Below are 6,943 nucleotides of genomic sequence, written 5' to 3'. Positions count from 1 at the left end.
CCCGGGTTCAGGCAATTCTCCTGCCTCAGCCTCCTGAGTCGCTGGGATCACAGGCACGCGCCACCATGCCCAGCTAATTTTTTGTATTTTTAGTAGAGACGGAGTTTCACCATGTTGACCAGGATGGTCTCCATCTCTTGACCTCGTGATCCACCCACCTCGGCCTCCCAAAGTGCTGGGATTACAGGCGTGAGCCACTGCGCCCGGCCTAATTACTAAATATCTATAATAAACTTTCCTGCTCAAAGGACTATGTGGTCTCTCCCTGGAGTGGACCCAGATTGACACACCTACTTTATGTGGCTCCCTTTTAATTGTTTTCTGCTGCTTCTTAGTGTAACCACCATTCTGACTGGAAGAGCATAGATTCATTTTGCGTGTTATTAAATTTATACAAAGAGAATCTTATAATATGTGTACTTTTTAGTTGTGGCTTCTTAAGTTTAATATTTGGGCATTTTCATGCTTTAGTTGCAGATTTCATGTTTTGATCACAAGTTGTGCTACTTAGAACATTCACTTCAGGCAAATATATGAATATATTCCTGTAGAGAATATAAATAGGAGTGAAATTTCAGGTGACAGAGTTTGCATATGTTTAGTTTATCAGATATTGCCAAATAATTTTTCAAAAAGGTTATACCATCTGAAATTACCTCTAATAGTATACTAGGGGAATTTAAAGTGTTTGTGGAAAAATGAAATTAAAAGATAAAAAATGTATATGTATAAACTTTATTTCCCAATATAAGCTTTATCAAGTTTAAGATACTTTTGTAAGCAATGATATCAGCCACTTAGTCTATCCCTAAAGATGTGAGGGTCCTGGGATTTTAAACGTGTCATTGCAGTGTTTTTTACATTATTAGGCGAAGAGAAATGGGTGTCCTTTATTGATTTTTTAAGATTAGGAAATAAAAAAATGTCAGAAGAAGCCAAATCAGGACTGTAAGATGGATGCCTTATGATTTCCGTTTGAAACTGTTGCAAAATTGCCTTTGGTTAATGAAAGGAATAAGCAGGAGCATTGTGGTGGTGCAGAACTCTCTGGTGCAGGTTTTCTAGGAGTTTTTCTGCTACAGCTTTGACTTTCTCAAAACACTCTGAGAGTAAGCAGACCTTGTCCTTTGGCCCTGTAGAAAGTCCATAAGCAAAATACCTTGAGCATCCCAAGAAACTGTTACCTTGACCTGTGCTCTTGACTGGGCCACTTTTGCTTTGACTGGACCACTTTGCATAGATACAAAAATCTTCAAGAAAATCTTAACAGCAATCTAACGTGCTGTATTCAACAGCACATTAGAAGATCATACATTATTATGAACAAGTGGAATTTATCCTTTGGATGCAAAGATGCTTCACATACAAAAATCAGTTAATTTATGGCATGGCCTTATATAAAGAAAACCCTAAATACCATTTTGTATGCTGCAACTTAACTATCAGTTAAGTTGCAGCATACAAAATCAGCATTAAAAAGCAATTGTGTTTCTATGCACTAACAGTAAACTACCTGAAAAGAAAATTAGAAAGATAATCTTCCTAATACAATGGCACCAAAAATAATAAAATACTTGGTTAAACTTAACCAAGAAAGTGAAGCACTTGTGCACTGAAAACTATAAAACATCCATCAAAAAGATACAAACAAATGAAAAGACATCCATGTTGCATAGATTGGAAGACAGAGTTTCCATACTATCCAAAGTGATTTATAGATTTAATGCAATCTCTATCAAAATCCCACTGGCATTTATACAGATATAGAGAAAACCATTCTAAAATTCATATGAAACTACAAAGGATACTGCATCACCAAATAATCTTGAGAAAAAACCCAACAAAGCAGGAGGCATTACACGTTTCCTGCCCTCTCTTCTTTTCCACCAATCCACTGGTCTGTCTTTGTACCAGTATCATCCTGGTTTGTTGTTGTTGTTTGGTGGGGTTTGTTGTTTTGCTTTTGTTGTTGCTGCTGTTTAGGCAGGGTGCAGTGGCTCATACCTGTAATCCCAGCACTTTGGGATACTGATGAGGACAGACTGCTTCAGCCCAGGAATTTGAGACCAGCCTGGGCAACATGGTGAAACCCCATCTCTACCAAAATTACAGAAAATTAGCCAGGCCTGGTGTCCCGCACCTGTAGTCTCAGCTATTCAGGAGGCTGAGGTGGGAGGATCTCTTGAGCCCAGGAGGTGGAGCTTGCAGTGAGCAGAGATCACACAGCTGTATTCCAGGTTGGGTGACACACAGCAAACGTAGGGGACAAGCTTCAGAACATTGGTCTTGGCAATTATTTCATGGATAAGACACTAAAAGCACGGGCAAAAATAGATGCATTGGACTATTCCAAATGAAGGAGCCTCCACACAGCAAAGAAAACAGTGAAAAGACAGCCTATAGAATGGGAGAAAGTATTTGCAAACCATTTACCTGTTAAGGAGTTAATTTCCACAATACAGAAGGAACTGCTACAACTGCTACAAGCAAAACAAACAAAGAAACCTCTAACAATGTGATTTAAGAAGGGCTAATAGACAATTCTCCAAAGAAGACATGCGAATGAGCAACAATGTTCAATATTACTAGTTATCAGAGAGATGTCACATCGCACCTGTTAGGATAGCTATTGTCAAAAAGAAACAAAAAGAAAAACAAAAGGCAACAACGTGGAAAATGGGAACCCTTGTTCCTGCACTGTAGGTGGGAATGCTAAATGACACCGCTGCCATAGAAAACAGTATGGTGCTTCCTACAAAACATTTAAAATGTAACCACCTTAAGATAGTGCGGCTATTTATCCAAAAGAACTGAAATAAGAATCTAAAAGACACAAACTAGTCCTGTATTCATTGCAACCAATGAATCCACAACTGTCAAGATGTGGAGGCTTTGTGCGTGGTGGTGCACGCCTGTAATCCCAGCACTTTGGGTGGCTGAGGAGGGCGGATGTCTTCAGGCCAGGAGTTTGAGACCAGCCTGGCCAACGTGGCGAAACACCATCTCTACTAAAAATATAAAAATTAGCTAGGCATAGTGGCATATGCCTGTAATCCCAGTTACTCAGGAGGCTAGGGGAATCACTTGAACCCGGAAGGTGGAGGTTGCAGTGAGCCAAAATAGTGCCACTGCACTCTATCCTGGGTGACACAGCAAGATTCTGTCTCCAAAAAAAAAGTGAAAACAGGGCTGGCACAGTGGCTAACACCTATAATCCCAGCATTTTTTTTTTTTTTTTGGGACAGAGTTTCGCTCTTGTTACCCAGGCTGGAGTGCAATGGCGCGATCTCAGCTCACTGCAGCCTCCGCCTCCTGGGTTCAGGCAATTCTCCTGCCTCAGCCTCCTGAGTAGCTAGGATTACAGGCACACGCCACCATGCCCAGCTAATTTTTTGTATTTTTAGTAGAGACGGGGTTTCACCGTGTTGACCAGGATGGTCTCGATCTCTTGACCTCGTGATCCACCCGCCTCGGCCTCCCAAAGTGCTGGGATTACAGGCTTGAGCCACCGCACCCGGCCCAATCCCAGCATTTTGAAAGGCTGTGACAGGAGATGAGGAGTTTGAGGAAGAAAAGAAAGAAAAGATTTTAACTTTCAGTTATTCGATATGGGTTTTATTATACATTTTGCTAGGAAGAGTAAAGGTCAATTTTTCTTTTGATTTAAAAAATGTATTTTACTGTCATAAGAACACTTGACATAAGATTTATGTTCTTAACAAATGTAAATGCGTAATATACAATTGTCCCTTGCTTTGTAGGGAAGATTTGATTCCAGGGCTTCAGGCAGATGCCAAAATCTCCCATAGTCAAGCCCTGCCTACGTGAAAAGTCAGCTCTCCTTTTGTGCAGGTTTCACCTCTTGCCATACTGCATTTTTGATCTGTGAGTTTGGTGGAAAAAATCCACGTATAAGTGGACCAAGGCAGTTGAAACCTGTGTTGTTCAACTGTGATATCGTTAACTATAGGCACAGTGTTGTACAGAGATTTCTAGAATGTGTTCATCATGTATGATATGGTTGGGCTGTGTTCCCGCCAAATCTCACCTTGAATTGTAATAATCCCCACATGTCAAGGGTGGAGTCAGGTGGAGATAATGAATCATGGGGGTGGTTCCCCCATACTGTTCTTGGGGTAGTAAGTCCTAATGAGGCCTGATGGTTTTATAAATGGGGGTTCCTCTGCACATGCCCTCTTGCCTGATGCCGCATAAGACATGCCTTTGCTTCTCCTTTACCTTCTGCCATGATTGTGAGGCCTCCCCAGACTTGTGGAATTGTGAGTCCATGAAACCTCTTTCCTTCATAAATTACCCAGTCTCAGGTATGTCTTTATTATCAGTGTGAGAACAGACTAACACAATGTGTAACTGCAACCTGGTTGTTTAGCAGCTTCCATTTCTTCTTCTCCCAAGCCTCTGGCAACCACCATTCTCTCTGATTCTGAGGTTGATCATTTTAGATATCTCAAGTGAAATTAAGTAGTTAACAAATTAGTTAAATTTGTTAATTTAACAAATTAAGTTAATAAAGGTTAATCTAAAATAGAATTTATCATTTTGATGGCTTATTTCACGTCACTTGCTATCCTCAAGGTTCATTTATTATTATTATTATTTTTTTTTTTAAAAAACCGAGATGGGATTTCACCTTGTTAGCCAGGTTGGTCTTGATCTCCTGACTTCGTGATTTGCCCGCCTCAGCCTCCCAAAGTTCTGGGATTACAGGCGTGAGCCACTGCGCCCGGCCTTCTGTTATTATTATTATTATTATTATTATTATTTTTAGACAGAGTTTCACTCTTGTTGCCAAGGCTGGAGTGCAATGGCTCAATCTCAGCTCACTGCAACCTCTGCCTCCCTGGTCCAAGGGATTCTTCTGCCTCAGCCTCCCAAGTAGTTGGGACTACAGATGTGCACCACCACACCCGGTTAATTTTGTAGTTTTAGTAGAGATGGGGTTTCACCATGTTGACTAGGGTGGTCTCGAACTCCTGACCTCAGGTGATCTGCCTGCCTCAGCCTCCCAAAGTGCTGGGATTACAGGCTTGAGCCACTGCGCCCAGTCAAGGTTCATTTTCTTTATCTACTCATCTGATAGTGGACATTCAGGTTGTTTCACATCTTTTTAAAATTTTTAATTTTGTAGAAACAGAACCTCGCTATGTTACCCAGGCTGGGCACTTGGTCCACTTATACTTGGATTTTTTTCAAGCAAACTCTCAGATCAAAAATGCAGTATCGCAAGAGGTGAAACCTACACAAAGGGAGAGCTGACTTTTCATGTAGGCAGGGCAGGTTTCAGAGTGGCAGCCGCAGGACTTGACTATGTGGGAATTTTGGTATATGCCTGGGGTCCTGGATTCAATCTCCCTCACAAAGCAAGGGGCAACTGTATATCATACATTTAAATTTGTTAAGAACATACATCTCACGTCAAGTGCTCTTACTACAATAATATACATTGTTTAAATCAAAAGAAAAATTGACCTTTACTCTTCCTAGCAAAATGTGTAATAAAACCCATATTGGATAATTAAAACTTAAAATCTTTTCTTTCTCTCATCCCTCAGTCCTGATAAATCCTGCCACGGTCCCAGCAGGTCTAGGGCCCCACAAATCTAGCACACACCAGCACCACTGCAACTCCAGGAAAAGCTGAGCTCTCTCCCCCAGCTCCTGACTGTCCTGAATTTCTGAACTCCACCAGACTTGGCCTGAATCTACAGAACTGTGTGACTGCACATTTAACACACTGAAGAACAAGCTTCTCGTAAGCACTGAACACCTACGGCAACTGCTGGGTGCCCAACCTGGGAGACCTTGTGACTGGAGTGACGGATCCCACTCTGCTACCCCACCCAACTTCTCAGACAGATGCAGGCTGGCACTGACACAGAGCCGAAACGTCTGCAGCAGAAGAGACGTGCATCAAGCCCAGCTACGAACTAAGTCTCCGGAGGTCTTTTTAGGAGATGGGGCTTGGAGGGATGGAGGGAACTGGAAAAGAAGGAGGGATCAGCCGAATCCTAATTGAGAAGGGTGGCCACGTTCGCCAGCAGGTGGGACCTGTAATGTGGGCTACTAACCTGAGTCACACAAGCTTAGAGACTGAGGTTGGTTAGTTAGGACCCCACAGCGATCCTTTGCTTGGGACAGCATTGGCTCCCTCAGCTGGAGTGGAATTCAATGAAACAAGTTACCCAAGCTGAAATAGAGACGGGAGTGGGAAGAATCTGGGAGGTATGTCCGCCCAGTTTCAGACCAATGGACCTAAGAAGGTGAAGTGGTGCTCGCTTTGGGAGCACATATACTAAAGTTGGAACGATGCAGAGATTAGCATGGCCCCTGCACAAGGATGACGCAAATTCATGAAGCGTTCCATATAAAAATAAATGTTTTTTTTTTAATTAAAAAAAAAAAAAAGGTGAAGTGAACATGAGAACCACTACTCTAGAGAAACCATAGTAACAACCATTGTCATATGTGCGGCGCTTTTTCCCTTTCCTTACACATTCCGTGTGTCAAAACAGAAAATACCAAAACTCTGGACTCAATTTGTGTCCCCAAGGATGCAAATTCTCACAAACGCCAGGCCAGAAAACCTTGGGCAGAACCACAGAAATTGGATTTCAACTTCAAAACTGCTATATAATCCCATGACTGTTTCTCTGTCCTTTCAATCCACACAGACAGTCACTTCTTGATTACAGAGAATGACGTTAAAAGGCAGTTTTCCAAGGAAGGTGCCCTGGAGACCTCCAGCACTTTTCTGCAGAGAAATGCTCACAGGGAGACTGTGGAGTGAGATGGGGCCTGTGTCTGGTTATCTTCCAGGCCAGCAAGAGGGCAGGGGACGGTGCTACACAACTGTCTTGTAAGAGGTCACATTAGGACCACTTGACTCAGCTTCTTCAGATTCTCACACAATTCCCTGCCATTC

General features: G+C 42.2%; 1 non-coding gene across 1 annotated transcript; it reads left to right on the top strand.

Moving 5' to 3' along the window:
• The first annotated feature begins 6,289 nt into the window (after positions 1-6,289).
• LOC116544245 lies at positions 6,290-6,391 on the top strand. Its single transcript, XR_004265869.1, has one exon. It is a non-coding gene; the product is annotated as a U6 spliceosomal RNA (small nuclear RNA).
• The last annotated feature ends 552 nt before the right edge of the window (positions 6,392-6,943 follow it).

Source organism: Sapajus apella, unplaced genomic scaffold (assembly GCF_009761245.1).
Source record: "Sapajus apella isolate SASKATOON/1434 unplaced genomic scaffold, GSC_monkey_1.0 scaffold210, whole genome shotgun sequence".
Taxonomy (NCBI): Eukaryota; Metazoa; Chordata; class Mammalia; order Primates; family Cebidae; genus Sapajus; species Sapajus apella.
Note: the sequence above shows the minus strand (reverse complement) of the source record. Positions and strands in the feature narration are given on the sequence as shown.